Consider the following 17,676-nt stretch of genomic DNA (forward strand, 5'->3'; position numbering starts at 1 on the left):
AAAATATTTATTTTTTTATCGGGAAAACTTATCTTTTTTTATTCCATCTTATTGCGGCTGAAAAAATACATTTGAATATGCTTAAGTCATTAACAAGATGGAATAAGAAAAAAATAAGTTTTCCCGATAAAAAATAACGATGATCTGGAAAAAACTATGAGAAAATAACCGGATAAAAAAAATTGTTCTTCTATGATATTCTCTTTCGATACCATTTAAATTGTGCCATAAATATTTTTTTGTGCCATTAAAAATAAAGGAGATATTTTGGTGGCCTCCTTCAAGCTGAGACACCATGTATATAGTACGGTATAACTCGAAGTTAATCCTTTTGCAGGCCCTCTCTCTATTCACCTTTTCGCAAATCGAATTCACCCTTTTGAAATTTGAGGTCTCTACTTTCAGAATTCATCGACTCATGTTTTATTTTCACGTCGAGCACAAATTTTTGCGTTTTAACATTCACTCGTCGGTTTCTATAATTCTAATCAGTTTCTCTAACTTTAATTAGATCGTCGACTGCAAAATAAAACATCTGGGGAACGGCAGATACCGATTAGCGTGGCAGTGTTCAATCGTCGCTGTGTACACGGGGATTGTAAGAAAAATGTAAATCGAATCGGCGATTTAAGACGGGGTGGGAGGTGGTCGCGAAACGCAGAAGAAAAATGAGCTCGACGGGGCGGAAGACAACTGCCGGAAAATTCACTTTTCTTTTAACACGCTCATATATTCCCGGGGCCGCCTCCATCATCCCCACTCCTGTCCTCGTTTTATACTTGCGGAAAAGCGCCGGACTCGGTAAACCCGCTTAATGACCGAGCGTTCGCGATTCAATACTTCCTTCCATGTTTGAAGATCTCGTTTCCTTAAAACGTTCTCATCCGTGTGTACTCTCCGCGTGAATAGGTCCTTTCGGCTTCGAGAAGAGAAAGAGAGTGAGTGTGTGTGTGTGTGTGTGTGTGTGTGTGTGTGTGTGAGAGAGAGAGAGAGAGAGGGGGGGAGGGAGATAGGTGAAGAGGGAAAAAAAATCCGGGAAAACCAACTTTTCCGCGATTTGAATGTCCTTTCTGTGTGTTCTGCCGCGCGCCGAAAGTAGGACAATTTTTGTCGATAAAGTGGTACACGGCGAATCACACGAACAGGATAGAATCTGTTCGGCTGGGTACTTCAGAGGCGAGGTCAGGCGTGGCGGGGGTCCTCGGGAAAAGACGCCGATAGTGAAATCCGAAACGCAGCCGCGAAACAAGAATGCGACTCGGATCCGTGTAAAGTTTCATTCACATCAAAAGCGAGCTCGGGCTGCGCTTGTGCGTCGTCGCCCACCCTCGCGAAAAAATTCTTATAGGTCGTCCGGAAAGTTACCGCCGTTTTATACCGTCCGTTTCGGAAAAACGGCTCTGTCAAGCATTTTCATTTAGCTATTCGGCGGACGGGTCGTATTCAACGAGATCGTTGTTCTCCTGTTTAACTTCCTTCACTTTCTGAATCATCGCTTTAAAAGGCACACAAAATCGAAAGAATCTAACTCGTGAAACGGGAACAAAAAGTTGAATTTCAACATATTGCTCTTTCACTGGCTTTCAGAAATCTTGATTAAATCCGTTTTTGCTTAGTACATTCTTGCGAATCTTTGAAATTTCTGTGCACCAACGTATACCCATTCTTTTGTTAATTTTCTAATTGTAATAATAAACTGTGCATCTTTATGCCATGTAGAAATTGTTTAAGTCAATTGTGAACAACATTGGTTAAATAAGAATGAATTTCTTCTCTTAATAATTCGAATAGATCAAAAATAATGTAACATCATTCAGTTCGTCGAGAATGTCTTTGCAGTTTTATATTTGACCTGTCAATTTTTATCATAAATGCATAAACTCCTCATCTTTCTACCATACAACGCTGCTCGCACAAAAAGAAACTGATAACACCGTCTCAGAATGTTTAAATTAACTTGTTATCTAAACCAAAATTGGAAGGGAAACATCTACAACAGTGTTTACTCGATCGTACTCTACGAATCCTAGCGAAATTCGGTTTCCTCTAATCGACCGCAACACTGAAACCGAACAACTGTGTCACTGATACACGCGAGCGACTCGACAGTCGACTCGTCAAACATTTCTAAAAGCTTGCAGCTGAACCGTGCCGCGCCGCAGCGTTGGGCACTATAAAAATTTGGGTTCGTTTCGAGCATTGTGACATCGCGACGCGAGCTTGCCTCTAATGTGAACCGAGCTTAACAGGGGCGCTCGTGAACCCGCGCGAACGGCCGAGTCCCCCGCGGAACAATAAAGAGCGGCTTTTCATTTTGCGCTTTTTAGGCCGAGCCTGCAAAGCGGGTAAAGATCGTGCCGGACTGATCCGCGATTTCTGTTTCACGACGAAAGGGAGCAACAATGAAAGTACTGGCGACAACGTATTCGACGTTGGTCAGCAGACATAAAATCCCGAAACAATTTTATTAGTCATCAGATCGACCATCGATTCAGTGAAATACAAATTCCATAACAAAGAACTGAGAGAAAGAGAGAGAGAAGATGTCGTGTCGACGGAGCAATAAAAGTGAAACCGATTAACACAATTATCGCGCACGATGGACATTTTGTCGTGGAGGAAGAGCCTTCGCAAGAGAAGCATCACTTTCCTGAAGATGATGAGAAGAGGCGATCGCGCGATCGATTTCTGCGACCGGAAGTTTCTAGTGTCGTTCGCCGAGGAAAGAGTGAACGACGAGCCGGACGAGGCTCCGATCTTCTTCGGAGACAACAGGCAAACAGTTTTCGGGGATAATTCCGCGTTCGAGTTCGCCGGAGGAACCGTATTCGAGTCGCGAACAGGGAACAGGTGCGAGACCGTCCGAGGCGGAGTCCCGCTGTGAACGTTTTCGTCCGTTGCCACGATATTCGCGGAGGAAACAGTGACGAATGGAAGGTGCGAAACTACCCACGGTTTTTACTATTCGGCGAACATTGGTTTTCTTCTTAATGGAATCATACGGGATACCGGAAGGGTGAATTCCCGGGAACCGGACAATGCTGGAACACGGAATTTGCGAGTGCGCAATGAACGCTGAGCGTGTCAGGTGAGCTTCCTGAAACTGTTTACAGAATTACCTCCGGGTTTCTCTTTTTAATTAAACCGATCGCATTCGGTCCTTATCCTCGGGTAGCTCATGGTCGGAATGGAGATATACGTGTCGGATTATTTCGCTCGTGGTACGCTCCTGATGCGAGGAACAGATGCTTGAAAATCATTCGAGCAAAGCGTGTAACGAATAATTTTCCAGCTCTGAGAGGTAACCGGAAAAGCCACTGTTACGTCAATTTGTTATTATTTATGGTAATTTATAATATACTCGTAGATAAGTAGGTATAAAGTTTCGTTCTAACCCTTGTTAACTAAAATTTCAATCCTATGTTAAATGTGTCAATTAAGAACTTACTAGGTTATTATATTTTTGTTGTTAAGTAAGAATAGGTTAATTGCATTTGTGCTTCTAATTGGTGTGGTTATTTCCGCACAGGATTGCTTATTTGCGGTTAATGTGCTTCACTAAAACCTCGGCTTTACTGCAAGTCGGAAGTCGTTATAAATACATAAAGTCTGATTATTACAATATCTGCCGCTATAGCATCGCTCTTGAATTTATATTAAATTAATGCGTTATGCTAAAAGCAGTTTCATCGGTAGAAATTATTGATCGCGCTACGGATCAAAATGAGCTCCGAATTCTTGGTAAGAACTCGAACAATAACAGTTTACCTATATCAATTATTCTTAGTGTAAAAATACTTATACATAATAATATTTTTCCTATGATTTTTATACTATTTTTTAAAATTCTAACTTTGTTGAGAAAACTACATAACGGAGAGCACGTGACAATTATTCTTGTTCGGATGCACGCTGTTTGGAGGGAACTACGCGCGGTTAAAACTTTATTTGAGAGAACGACATTTCGTGGGCACTGAGCTAATATTTAAACTTGTATCGCACAATCAGAAAGAGCAACGTTTACCGTTTTGTTTCCTCGCCCAAGCACCGTCTTATTACCGTGCTTGCGACTGTAGCAATACTGCAGGAAATGACTAGGCGAGGGATGCGGAACTTCAGGGTGAAGCTTCAGGGGTGTTTAACCCTTAACTGGCGTCGTGGATTCTGACGCACCCCGATCTTGTGCTGCATACAGGAAAATTTTCTTCTTCTTCTCCGGATCCAAATGTTCGTGACAATTTATAGTTAAACAACATAGCTAGACTAACCCCTTGCCGTATAACATCGAGTCAGACTCCTTTCTACTTTTAGGAAATTATTAAAGACAAAAAAGGGAATTTTATGATTGTTGGCCAGGGGGAAATCGTATGGGAAGGGGTTAAGAAAATTTCGCAAACACCATATTGCAGTCGGTCGTTTGCTTTTAAGATTGATTGGCGTCAAGACAAGAATTTGACCTCAAGAAAAATATTATTCTTTGCAAAAAGAGTCTTTCGATGATGAAATTTTGACGAAGTTCGTGGAGGATGTGATCATTAGGGAACGAAGAGATAGGTCGAGGGAGTAACGAGAATGACAATTTCCGATTGCGCGGCAAAAGTTTAAAGAACATTTATGTCGGCTTTCATTTACCTCTGCTGAAGCCGGACGATTCATTCTGGCTGGCCCAGTAAGACCGATGACGGAAATGAAGAGACATCAAAGGATCTTACCAAATGAGATTTCTGTGTGGGCGGAAAGCTCGAAAACACAATAAGCCATGGAGTTAGGTGATTCGAAAAGAGGGGGGGGGGGAAAGGGAGAAAACTTGTTTTGGCTCGGGGCAATTTTCTTCGAGTAAAAAACGAGCGACGAGCCGCCTTGACCTCGTTCCACTTTTTTTTTACAACACGTTGCACAGCTTGTTTGCTAGACAGAGCCACCTCGGAAGGACGGGACCCCACCTTTCGCCACTCCTTCACTCGTTCTTTGCCAAAAGCCTCGATGACCTCTCGAGGACGACGACCCAGTTATCTATTAACTAGCGGATTTCGTCGCGACTCCTATGCTCCCGTTGCAACGCCTACGTTTTAAACGCGCCGCGCCCCGCCGGAGAAGTTCACTTTTCTACAATACGAATAAATATTGGCTTTGAACCCCTCCTTCCCGTTAAATGGTCACACCGAACCCCGTGTTTTCACCGATCGATGAACCAATAAATCGACAAACACACCGGCGGCGATTGAAACTCGCCGCGTAGTCGCCAATAGATTGTTCCAACGCACCGTGGGCCATTTCTATAAAAATAGGTGGAATTAAACAAAAAATGTATTGTATGTATAACACACTAAGAATTTTTATAACATTCAATGTCTTCGACATCGTTTTACATCTAACATGTGAAACTAAAGGTTTGTAGATATGGCTTTAAAATTTTACGTTCCTTGGATAAAAACATTTTCGATGTAACTGGGAATTGCTGTATGTATCTAGATTTTCGCAACTCTCTGTATCGTCGGAAAATTCGATAAGTTGTTTCATTGAATGTGTGAGAAATTGTTCGAACGACTCTCGAGACTACATATCTTGCAACTCAGTGGCGCACCCAGGGGGGGGGGGAGCCAGGGGGCCAAGTCCCCCACCAAGAAAAAAATGTTTAGCTTCCAAAATTAAAATCGCGGAATAGCCCTGGGTACCGTTGATAGATATTTTGGCTAAAAAGAAGGTCATCACGCAAAACCTAGGGCTGGGTTCAACTCGCCCCCCTCCCCCAAGATTACATCCTGGGTGCGCCACTGTTGCAACTGCAACAAGCAGCACGAGTTGCAAAAGCAACCGCATCTCGAACAAGGATGATTTGAAACCTGAGAGTCATTAACTTCAAGATGTAGAATGATCCTTAGAAGTTTGCAACAATGTTCCGTGTAACATCGATTTTGGTCCCATGCAGTGCAAAACTAAAACATCATAATTTAGGTACAGGATTTATAAACAATAATCCGTCGTAGGGGGGTGAATCTACAACTCTGGATCACGGTGGACATTTATAAGATAAACTTGTCGCAAAATATGTATGATGACCTTGACAACATATTTCAAGATGATAATAATCTGAGGGGAGACCCCCTTTCTAAACAATTACCGAAAAATCTAAGTAAATTCAATTTTCTCATTTTTATAAGACAACGCAGACCATTTATCTTCAGTGCTCTGTGGATTCAACGTCAACGTCAACGTCACTCGCTTATAATTTCCTGGAGAAGTATTCCATAGAATCAATAAAGCCTCCGACGCTATAATTGCGCACGTGAAAAGATGTATCGGCCCTAATTGGTTCGCAAACCTTGGTTTCGCATTTCGCTTCCAAAATATCGCTATTAGCAACAGCTTCTTGTTGCAGTTGGTCACGAGGTCGCGCTTATTATCGCGCCGCTCGCTACTGTTCCGCCGTATAAGCGGTTGGACAACGGTAAAGGCTAATAAACTTAATGACCGCATGGCTGGCGGCAGTAACTATAAAGGAACAACAATTTAGGTGCCGGTAGATCGTGGATCGGAATAAACTCGCCGCGCGACGGCGGATTTATTGGACGGATTGTTTATTTGTCTTTCCTTTTCTCGTAGTCCTGCGGCGCGTCCAAAGCGTTTTTATCAGCCCCGCGACAAATTTTGCGAGCGCAAACGCTTACCTATTCACTTTCGGTCGTAATTGTTCGTAATTCCGTCGACGTAAAAATTCGTATTTTGCTCGGTAAATTTGTTCGCGTTCACGGTCGGTAAATCAACTGGACGATCAACCAAAAAAAAAATAGGACGAAAAAACGAATGTTCGAAAGTCGAAGAACGTTTTTGCGCCTGTTAATTGCTGGGAGTTTTTTAATAATTTGCTCGTCACTGATTAACGCGCATTAACGGTACGCTGGCTTCCGTTAAGGACGATCCACCGCTGGAAAAGCTGTTTGCAAGCGCTGCGAATCGATTAATACCACTGTTGCGCCACAATCATTGAACGAGAATGCTGCTATCATTAAATAAACGCAACTGGCAGTTTCGCACGGTAATAATTACTACGCATAATCATTATACCTAGTACTCCTTGTCCTTCCTATCGAAATGATCGCCGAATTATTCGCAGTCGGAGCCGGAATATTCGATGCTCGGCCCCGCGTTCATTAAAAATTTACCCGGTTACGTGCACGAAGTTCACCCGTTGCAACAACGAACGTACCGCACAGAAAAAATGTTGCGGAGCCTTTTGCAACGTTAATAACGTATATTAATGTTTTCAGCGCACTGGTTCGATCTGATGATACTACCTAAGCAATTTTGCAAATTACCACAAAATTTTCAACGTTTCGGTCAATATTCGGTCTTTTGCAGCGTTCTATTTTCTTTTAAACGTACGATGTTTCGTGGATCACTGTGATCGAAACTGCGATTGAAACAATAAACGTACCAAATAATAATAATAATAATAATAATAAGGCCGTACAGTTTGGAACCATTTGTAAACTTTGGATGAAATTCTCCATTGTCCATCATGAAAATATAAAACACAATCGTTTATAAGTTTGAGTTTATAAGTTGAGTACATTGACTTAACAAGAAAACCACAAGAAACTATATACATATACATAGAAATATTCAGTTAACTTTCGAGCAATTAATGAAGGAAAAAGTAGAAATGTAAACGTGGTAGGAATGAAACCATAAAAATATTTGGCTCGTTCGGGAAGGTAGAAATATTATTAGTTTTATATTTCCAGTTGCTTCGTTAACGTCCGTTAGTTAAACTTGTTCCAGCAAAATTTTGAGACACCGTACGAGATTCCAATTATTTATTACACTGAAAACTTCATAAAAATTCATTTAAAGTTCCGAAAAATGTAATTATTGGCGGCCGAATGATCGTGAACATGGTCGCTCTAAAATCGGCTAATTAGCACCTGGAAACCGCTTACGAGCGCTTTTGTTCCCCGTTAATTCCTCTTAGCGGCTCGAACAAACCGCAACTTTGTTCGATAAACCTGCATACTTCCATCGTAAGTTGCGTAGTTCTATAATGTGCACTCATTAAGCGCATTCTGTCTGCATGGCGTCTAAGTTTCGCCAAAAATTGCCAAGTTTCAACTAATTAAAGTATTGGGAATGAGTGGGTCGTGTGTTTTTGTTCACGCGCGCGTACGAAGGTGAACGCGCCGATGATCGTTGCGAAAATGGCGGAGGTAATGGTATGAGACGAACGAAACGCTGTAACTTGGTGCACTAACGAGGAAAGTACTCCACGTACTATACCGATATTAACATATGCATTGTCTGGATGTCTCAGCTAAAAGCTTAACTGAAAATCAATGTCTTCTAAGACCGATCGTAAACAGTCTAGCTTTAAGGATTTCGGCAATGGCTTTCGGGTAAATATACTCGTGATACCCGACACGCTAAAACATCTTATGAACAAAATAAATAAAAGTTTTATCACCTTTAATATAATTTTGAATCAACAGAATTTTTATTGTATATTTCCTATATATTTGACATCAGAGAATTTTACAAAAAATTGGTAAGTGTTTCCAAATTGTTGCTCAGCGCTGTGTTTATTATGATCGAAAGTTCATTTACTCCATGAAACACAGTGAACGCGAAGGTGCAGCAACAAAACTACCGTAACATTTGTTTATGTTTATAAACTTGTTAGCGTAATATTGATTTCGTTATTTAACCGTTCTGGTTCCTAACCAGTTGCGTACACGTTACGTGAAACTATGAATATCGTTATACCTGCTCAGGATAGTCTTCTGGGAACTGGTCTTATATTTTAGTAGAATTTACATAAGAGACTGACGTGGAGTCTCAGAGTACATGTTCCGGCTGTACAAGAGTAGATTAAACTAGTTAATTAGCTGGAAAGTCTTTATAACCGGATGAGTTGACAGACCCAAGCAAACTTCACTTCAGCCTCCACAGAATGAGGTAAATGTAAACTTGAACGCGAACGAAATTGAATCGAATGTAAATCCTTAAACATAATTGGTTGTTTGCAGTGCGAAAATGTGGCTCAATCGAAATTTAAAAACAGATGACTGATCAGTTTCTACTAACATCTTACAATTAGATATTTTTCAAAACCCTAACCAAGCTAAAATCCGATGCATAATGATAATCTTCTTCGAAATAAGTTCATTAATTACAATGCGGTCACAGGAACATACTATTTTATTTAAAGATAAATTAGAAACTTTTTTCTACGATACATAATATTCTTAAATATATTCGAGGCTCTATATATATATAATTTTAATTTAAAAAATGTGGCTGTATCTGTAAAAAGATTCTTATCCGGCGATGATAATCGTGTCTTATATTTCCGGGCTCAGTGTATTACAAATGATCAACATTTCGTGTCCCGTTGTTCGAGTATCGAGCTCTCTGAAAATCGATTCGCGGTAATTCATTCGGCCGTGGGTGAAACACCACCGGCACGAATTAGCATGCGAGAATTCGTTAGTGCAACGAGCATAAAGGTATTTTTGCGACGTCAGTTGTGCTAATAATGCGTTTCGGGCAGCGATTGGCTGCGCGGTAGTAAGAATCGTGCGCAGAAACGTCATCCACGTCACGTGTGTAAACGTACACACATCTACGGGCAATCTCATTAAAGGAACCAATTGTTCCCAACTCATATTCAAAGTTGCATTCAACCGTGGCGGCTAGAGTGCGCGCCATAGTTTTCCGTTTCACCCGTCAATTCCGTCCATTTTCCACGAAAATGAATGGAACTACGTCGACGACAACGTGAAAACAAAATTATCGTTGCTGGACGTTGCTTTCCCGAGAAACGGGAAACGTGTTTTTTTAGCCACCTTTCAATTTCACGTTTCAGACCCTCCGCATTTTTTTCTGCTTCAGGGAACACAATTTTATATTCAGAGTTGCAATTATTCCCTTGAAATTGCAAACTTTATTGTCGAGCGCCGGACGGAGCTGGAAAAAGGCTGTCTTAGAAAGCTCTGAAACTGTGTGTACCATTTTTGGTATGTAATAACCATTTTCAATGCAAGCTATGTACATCATTTCTATCAATTGTTCCTAACAGAAACATAAGAAATTTCCGGGCGCAAGGAAGGACACGCGGGCCTTTGAACTGTGCCGGCGATGGCGACTGTCCGCGTCTCTTTCTTTTCCATACGCTGTCCTTCCTTGCGCCCGAAACTTTCATCGTCGATTGAACCACTAAATACAGTTGAAATTATATCGTGTATGGTGTTATTTTAATCAGACAAATGCCAGAAATAAGTTGGTGGAAGTCCGATGACACATATCGCGACTTTACTGTATTGTGTTCACATATTTTTCTTGTCTTTAACAAATTAACTGATTACAAACTTTCATAAAATTTAGTGCATGTTCAATGAATCAGTTTCCGTGGAATAATGTCTGCAAAAAATTCCCGGGCGATTGTGCAACATTTGAAAGGCGAAGAGGGACTAAATTTTTCCGCGTTCGCGATTTTCTTACGTACAGTTTCTTTCAATTAAAATGGTGGTCCGGGTCGGCGCGTTTTCATCGAAATCGCTTTGTTTCGGAACAAACGTGAATCTTTGATGGATCGAACGATCCCCATTCACCGCGCCACTATACCTCCTTAATGGAATTCATTGATGCGGCCAGTTAGAATGCTTCCCATCAAAGAAAAATGAATAAATGCTCGGCAACGTCGTTGCGAACGCATCTGTCATTTATGAACCCACTGTATTCCAATCGATTCTGAGCGATGTCACGCCATTTATTACGCTCATCATTTTTACGAACAATACCGGATTGTTTTATATTCATGGACGTGGTTCGAGATCGCGTTGAACCGCCGCGGAATTTATAATTAACAAATTCGTCCTATTTAAACTGGTCGCGTTCGATAAAGACATTTATCGAATTAATGGAAAGTTTCGGCCGTCACTTGTGCTGTGCGCACGAAATTATAGGGAAATTAATTTTCCCCCGAATATGTATGCCTTTCACGGTCGTTAAATAACGCGCGCAACCTAGTTCGTAGTAATTATTAATACAGCAAGCTTGTGTGCCGGTACTTTTTGCGAAACAGTCTTTATAAAAGCAATATTGGTTCGCTATAGAGGACAAGAAAAATCAAATTAACAGCGAATTCCAGGTCACCGAAACGTGAATTCATTTTCGCAGTTTTTCATAATAAACTGTATCATGAGTCGGAAATGACCCAGCTAAACCTTTCATCCCGTGAGCTGTCGGAAAGTTTTGAACTTCTCCAAAACTTCTGAATAACGCTGCTACTCGCAAAATGACAGATTTCTCTAAAAATATTTTAACACGGCCAATGTATGTACATATGTGTCAAGGAACAATAAAACAATTATCTGGAGAGTATATCGTTTCTCCGTATTTATATGTATATAAGAGAAATTCTGGAACAAAAATTTTAGAATAAAGTAAGCCGATATACATTTATATTATTTGTAAGAAGAGACAATGGAGACTCTCTGAATCAACGAAATTATAAAAATGCTCTTTTGTGGAGTATAATATAAATTTCTCAAAATCAGAATAAGTGAAGCTCTGTAATGTTTATAAAGTTTAGTAATTTTAGAGTTAATATACATATAATAATATATAATATATTCAGCAGAGAGTCTCGTTTCAGTAAATCTAAACACTCAAAACAAAGCTACAACCTGTTCCCAAATCCAATATGTATCGGACTCGATGTTTAACGGTCGGTTTTCCCAAAATAACTGCGATGGCTTCATGTTAATAGTCTCAAAGGTTCGTTAATTATATTTAGAAACGTTTGAGGGACCCATCCTTTGGCGTAGTCTTGTCCAGATCCAATCAATTTCAATTACAGCTTGCTAATTTTCTTCGCCGTGAGACTCGAATTACTGCGCGGCGTGCAAACCTGTGGACAAAGCTCGCAACACGGGATCGTCGGACGACGACATGTTGTTCGTCGAAGACGTATTGTGACGACGCAGAGTTATGAAACTTACGCTCCACGCTCCAGACATCGCCGGTATTATTCATTCCGAGCACAATGACCGAACCAAATATTGGAATTCCCGTCAGAACCTTTTTCCTTTTCGTTTCTCATCCATCGGCGGCCATGCGGGGCTTAACACCGCGTATTTCGTTTAGATTTTACGATTCCTCGTTCATTTCACGGGATCGTTAAACTTTATGCGCCCCGATGCAGTACTTTGACATGTATATCTTTGAAACATTTACGGTCTGTGCTGGAAACTTTATGGAAAACTCCTTGCAGCTTCCATCTTCGAACAGCGTAGGGCGAAGCACAAAATAGAAGAAACGGATGGATTTCAAGTTATATACTGGTACACACATTATGTACAGTGTATTAAAATTATTAATCCTTAGCACTCGAGTGGTGATTCAGAGTCAAGTGAACAGTCAAGTGAACATTTGTTATCCTCGTGAAAACATTATTTCGCCAAGACTCATTTTGAAGGTTACATAAAGGACATAAAATTACATTTCTTGAAAAAATGTTTCAGACAAAAGTTTCTTGTTTTTTCCGCATAGAATCCGAATCCGTAATAAAAAATACCATGTTCCATTTGAAGAATGTAACTTCCGGTCTCAATCACCTATTTCCGGCCGGAACCGGAAGTTAAAAATATCACCATTTGATAGAGCGCATCTGATTTATAAAAGAAACACTTTGAATTTCTGAAAATGACCTATTTTCTAGATTATAAATGGGTGGCACGGGTGGTCCGAGACACCCTGTATGTATATTGAAAATGATATTTTGACATTCTTCGATCCTTTGAATCGGTTGACTGTTTTAAATTGCACCTACACATTTGTGCCATAAATTCATAAAATCAGCAGTCTAGTTATATGCCTAATACAACCCTATTTATCCGTCCTACTGCTCGCATTAAAGATCACCCGTTCAAACATTTTAATATTTTCTCAGAAACAACCGTTTATCCATATGTAGAAATACACGGTACGGAATCGTGTGAACGGCTGACGTAAATAAAGATTATATCGGATTACGATTCTCGGCGTTCGCATAACACCGCGCGTATTAAGACGGGAACAGTTTTCGTCCGCGATTGCTTGCAATAATTTCAGCGCTCATTATCCTCGCCGCGGGCGCACGTTGAATATTGCAACGATATTTAATGTTAAACAACCGTACACAATACCGGCCAGAATTCACCTGCACACACAGACGTTCATGGAATATTAAAGGGTTAGTCGTGCATTAAATATTCGTCAGTCGGCTCGAATTCAGCCGGCGATTTCTGCTTGAGCGTAACTATTAGCCAAAATACTAGGTTATCCGAGGAGCAATGCGGTTTTTGTCGGATCAGTCGATAGAAGAGAATCAATCACAGTTTGTCGGTAACCCATCACTTTGTATATTTTCAATTTCCGTCGTTGTGAAAATTTAAGTTCGAAGCTCCTTGAGCTGTTGCAAATTCGACATTCCGTTTAACGATTGCCGCCGTTGTGTTTGTCAAATACGCTTTTTCGTTATGTTCCGCGAAGTTTTCGCGATGACCAGATTGCACGCGTTTTTCGCAATTATAGATCCCAATGGACTGTGCGCAAAGCAAAATGGAGCGGAAGTTCGTTTGCAGTGTCAAAGGTTTTTGTTTTATCTGACACGGGACACTACAACAATTCGTTTTAACCTATTTCGTTTCAACAAACAAATGTATAACATGCATGGTCCAGTCACAAACACAATATTAACACATTACCGACCGGTGATTATTGCATAATTTTGAAAAATCTATATATGGTACATGGCTAAACACTTTTTAATGGAACCTTCAATAGCAACAGCAATTTTCGTTGTGAACTAACAAGTCACCCTCAATAACGTCATCTAATACTTTCATTAAAGATTGCAATGTAAAAGAACATTTCTATGCTTTCTTTGGGTACAGCACAATTATTGAAAATCCCATTACATAGGCTTCCGGTAGGTAAAGTGTTAATCATATTATTCGTTCGTCTTACAGTAAATAAATGACTGAATTGAAATAATCCATGAACATTGACGAAATTGTAGTTTACTAGAAAATATGAAGAAATGCAAGTATGCAATTTTCAATGTGTTACTGTCGTCCACTGGGGCAAAAATTGGAAAGATAAACAGCGGTCTCTCATTTCCGCTAGCTCGCCGGCCATTGGATTTTTCAACGAGCCTTTAAAGAATCATATGCATAACCTGTCGGCTGACCAGAATGTATCCTCAAAGTAGACTGTGTCGCTCAATCTCCTTGAACGCCACAGGGATAAATTGAGAGGCGATGCGCAGCGGAAACTTGTTTTCGCTGGATGACACGGACTCCTTCTATTAATTCCTTTTAGAAAGCCGTAAAGGAGCTGCCAATTTCTAGTTTAACGAAGCTAAACTCACGACAGGATCGCGACAACGAACGGAAGGGAAGAGAAATGTACGACGCGACGAAGAAAATTGATTTACGATATCCCGGGTTGCGCCGCTGGGGTCCCATATCGGATATTGCGTGACACGATTTTCGCGGGTAAAAAGCCCTGTTGCTGACCCGAGCGACGAACATTAGACACCGAAAATGCGTACGACTACTCCCCGGGTCGATCTAATTTTTCACCGGGACCGCGTCGCCATTTGTTACCCGGCAAATTTCATCTCCCGTCGTCCTCTCCGTGCCTGCCGATTTGGAAATTTAATATCTGAAACTTCCATTTTGCTTCTTTGATGCTTCGCGAATTGGAATTTTCGCTTCGAATCGTTTTAAACGCTGCCTTTTTTCATTCACGTCCTATTTCCCTCTACTCCGACAGCTACCAAAACAATGAAAACTGTGAAGATGTTGCGTTAACGCAGATGCTCCTTCTACTTTGAGGTAAATAAAATTCTACAGCAAAAAGACTCGTGTTCGAGACATCTACACTGAATGAAAATGTTTCAGTTCTTAATGAATGAGTTAAATGGAGGAAAATTGATGCGTCTATATCGTGAAATACTTTCATAAAAACGATGTACCATGTGACAGACACCATCATGTTGTCACTTTTTACGTTTACGTTGGTCCATGCTGGAATATTTGTACAAATATTCTTTTCAAGAATTTTTCATGTCATCAATCTATTGAATGACTGACTTTCTGTCATATCATTCGTAATTTCTGATAAATAAAGAATCTAATTGTCCGTCGTTTGAGTAAAACATTAACAATTCTTATTGAACACAACCGTATAAATCGATATTACTATGCAATTATCGACTCGCAATCAACGATACAATAACGCGAAACATCCCCCGCAATTTCGTTAAGCGACAGCCACTGCCAAAACAATTCTGCGCAAACAGAATGGGTTCTGGACAGACGGATTTCCGACACGGCTCTGCATCATGCTCGAGCCTAAGCAGATTGCGTCGAAGTTTGCCGTTCGTTCCGAAAAATGCATTCGTTTTGCCGTTGAGAAAATTTCATATTTCTGCGAGTTTTTCTGCGACTTCGACTCGCCGAAAAATTTAAATTCCTTTGAGAACAAAAGCGCTGTCGACGCTCACATGACATCGGTCGAGGGGATCGTGGAAGAGTGAGGAGAGACATCCACTATCTCGGGTGTGCAACGACGCGGATACAGCGGTTCGTTCGACTGCAACGGAGAGATGCGCGAACGTAGAAACTTTCGACACGAATTTACAGTATTCCGTTCGCGGCCGTTGTGTCGACGACGCAGCGGGGTTGTTCTGCCTGAACTGCTTCTGTCAACAATTCGATGACGTAACAAGGCTTCCCCCGCGTCTCATTCGAAGCGAACGCAGTCATTGCAAAACGGGAAAACCGAAACGGTTTGCTGTGCTCCCAAAATGTCATACGGCGTCGCCCATATGCATCGAATGCATCGGGGCTAGTGGATTTGCATCATTATTTAGTTTCCACAAGAGATGATTAAAAATGAACTGTTTCTGATGATAAAACATAAACAAACAAACGTAGACAAATTTAATCTTGCGTTATTTATATGTATAACATTTGTTTTCATCTGGATTTGATTTAGACTGCACCTTTTTTATGCATTTGTGACAAAAATGAATGGGTGCAATACAAAACTTCGAAAATATTAGAAGATTAAAATTATTGCATAATTACAAGGGGAGGACCCCAATAATTTTTTGTGTTACTCAATAGTTTTAAATACTATTGTATTTATGTAATATGTATTAAAGATATAAACAATTAAAGTTTCATACCTTGTGTAAGCAGGTTGCGTGATTCGCAGGTATGAAACTTTAATTGTTTATATCTTTAAAACTATTGAGTAACTACACCTAATATTTTGTACACATAATTAGGGATCTATATACCATCATCTCACAAAAAATTATCAAAGTCGAAGTCGGACACTTGGGGTCCTTCCCTTGTTAGAGAGACTTATAGCTATTTATAAACTATCATATTATAACTAGAATGAGATCGAAGCAAAAAGGATATTTTGTTGAATAGGCTCAATTAGATGATCTCATTTATCTCGCATTTTATAGTGAAGGTATAAATATTATATTATACGAGAAAATAGCTGCAGAAAAATAGCTGTAGTCTATTTTTCGAAACAAAAGACGCCTGAGTTATATCAACGATCATAATAGAGCACAGCTATAATGATCACTGATGCAACCCAACCGATTTTTTTTTGTAAAAAGAAAATAAGCCACCGTGGAAACTTTAAAATGAGAAAGTGAGAAAAATTATGGAAAGCAGTTAAATGAAGTAGAATTGCGAGCGGGGAAGAAAAATTCGAAATTTTCGCTTTTTCGAAGCGTTGTCAGGAATATGTAAATTGCAGAGAAATTATTACCCATATATATATAGTGTGCTCAACTAAATTTACATGACCGATATTCAGGAGAAACACGTTACCCGAAGTAGAATCCCTTGAAACATTTGAATTTAATGAATAATGTTGGTCGAAATCAGTTTTATTCGAGTACGCTGTTCATTACTATGTGAACTAGTTTAAAATTGACTGAAACACATTCATTTGCTGTCAAAAGTTTAGGGGAGTGATCATTCTATTACAGAAGCTCTGGGAAACATATAGAAACTGCATCAGATACTAACCGCAACCGTGATCTTCTTTTAATCCTAATGGCAAATACTCTAATAAAAAAGGTAAAAGTAATAATTTGCATTTTCCACTCTGAATTTCTAACTTTTAAAAACATTTTAAAAATCATTAAATTTTGCTTGTGTCTACCTGTACGCAGTGCTCTCACTGAACGAGCATTTTCATTACTGAACAATATGCATGTGGACCAGTGAAAAAGCAAGCATTTATATCGAAGTAATTTCATTAAAAGTATCAAAATTAAATTGTGTTTAAACATGAAACAATCCTCGATTTGTCCTTTATTTTCTCAAAGAAAATATGTTCACCGTAACGATGGTGTGTATGCGTGATGTTCGATGGAGTACGATTGTTGCCCGTGCGATTTCGGACGGGTTCGAATAATTCCCAGGAATGAATGAGTGGTAACTAGTCCCGACCGTGAGGGAAACAGTTTGCCGGTAACCTGCGGCCCGTATATCTTGCCGGTAAGACCGCGTAAGTCTCCTATAAAGTCTCGGCGTGAGATATCAGTTTCCCGCAGGTGTCGACGATGCCTCGAGGAACTAAATCGACTCGAGCGCAAAG

At 40.2% G+C, this 17,676-nt stretch overlaps 1 protein-coding gene across 4 annotated transcripts in view; it reads left to right on the forward strand.

Moving 5' to 3' along the window:
* Rhogef3 (Rho guanine nucleotide exchange factor 3) overlaps positions 1 to 17,676 on the forward strand; it is a 244,696-nt gene that overhangs the window by 36,813 nt on the left and 190,207 nt on the right. The window contains exon 1 of one of the 4 annotated variants that reach the window (XM_076422057.1): positions 2,946 to 3,088. The exons of the other annotated variants lie outside the window; for them this stretch is intronic. The gene's annotated coding sequence lies outside the window, so the exon portion shown is untranslated. Of the gene's footprint in view, positions 1 to 2,945; positions 3,089 to 17,676 lie in introns of those variants that run through there. 4 annotated transcript variants of the gene reach the window in all.

Source organism: Lasioglossum baleicum, chromosome 4 (assembly GCF_051020765.1).
Source record: "Lasioglossum baleicum chromosome 4, iyLasBale1, whole genome shotgun sequence".
NCBI classification, from domain to species: Eukaryota; Metazoa; Arthropoda; class Insecta; order Hymenoptera; family Halictidae; genus Lasioglossum; species Lasioglossum baleicum.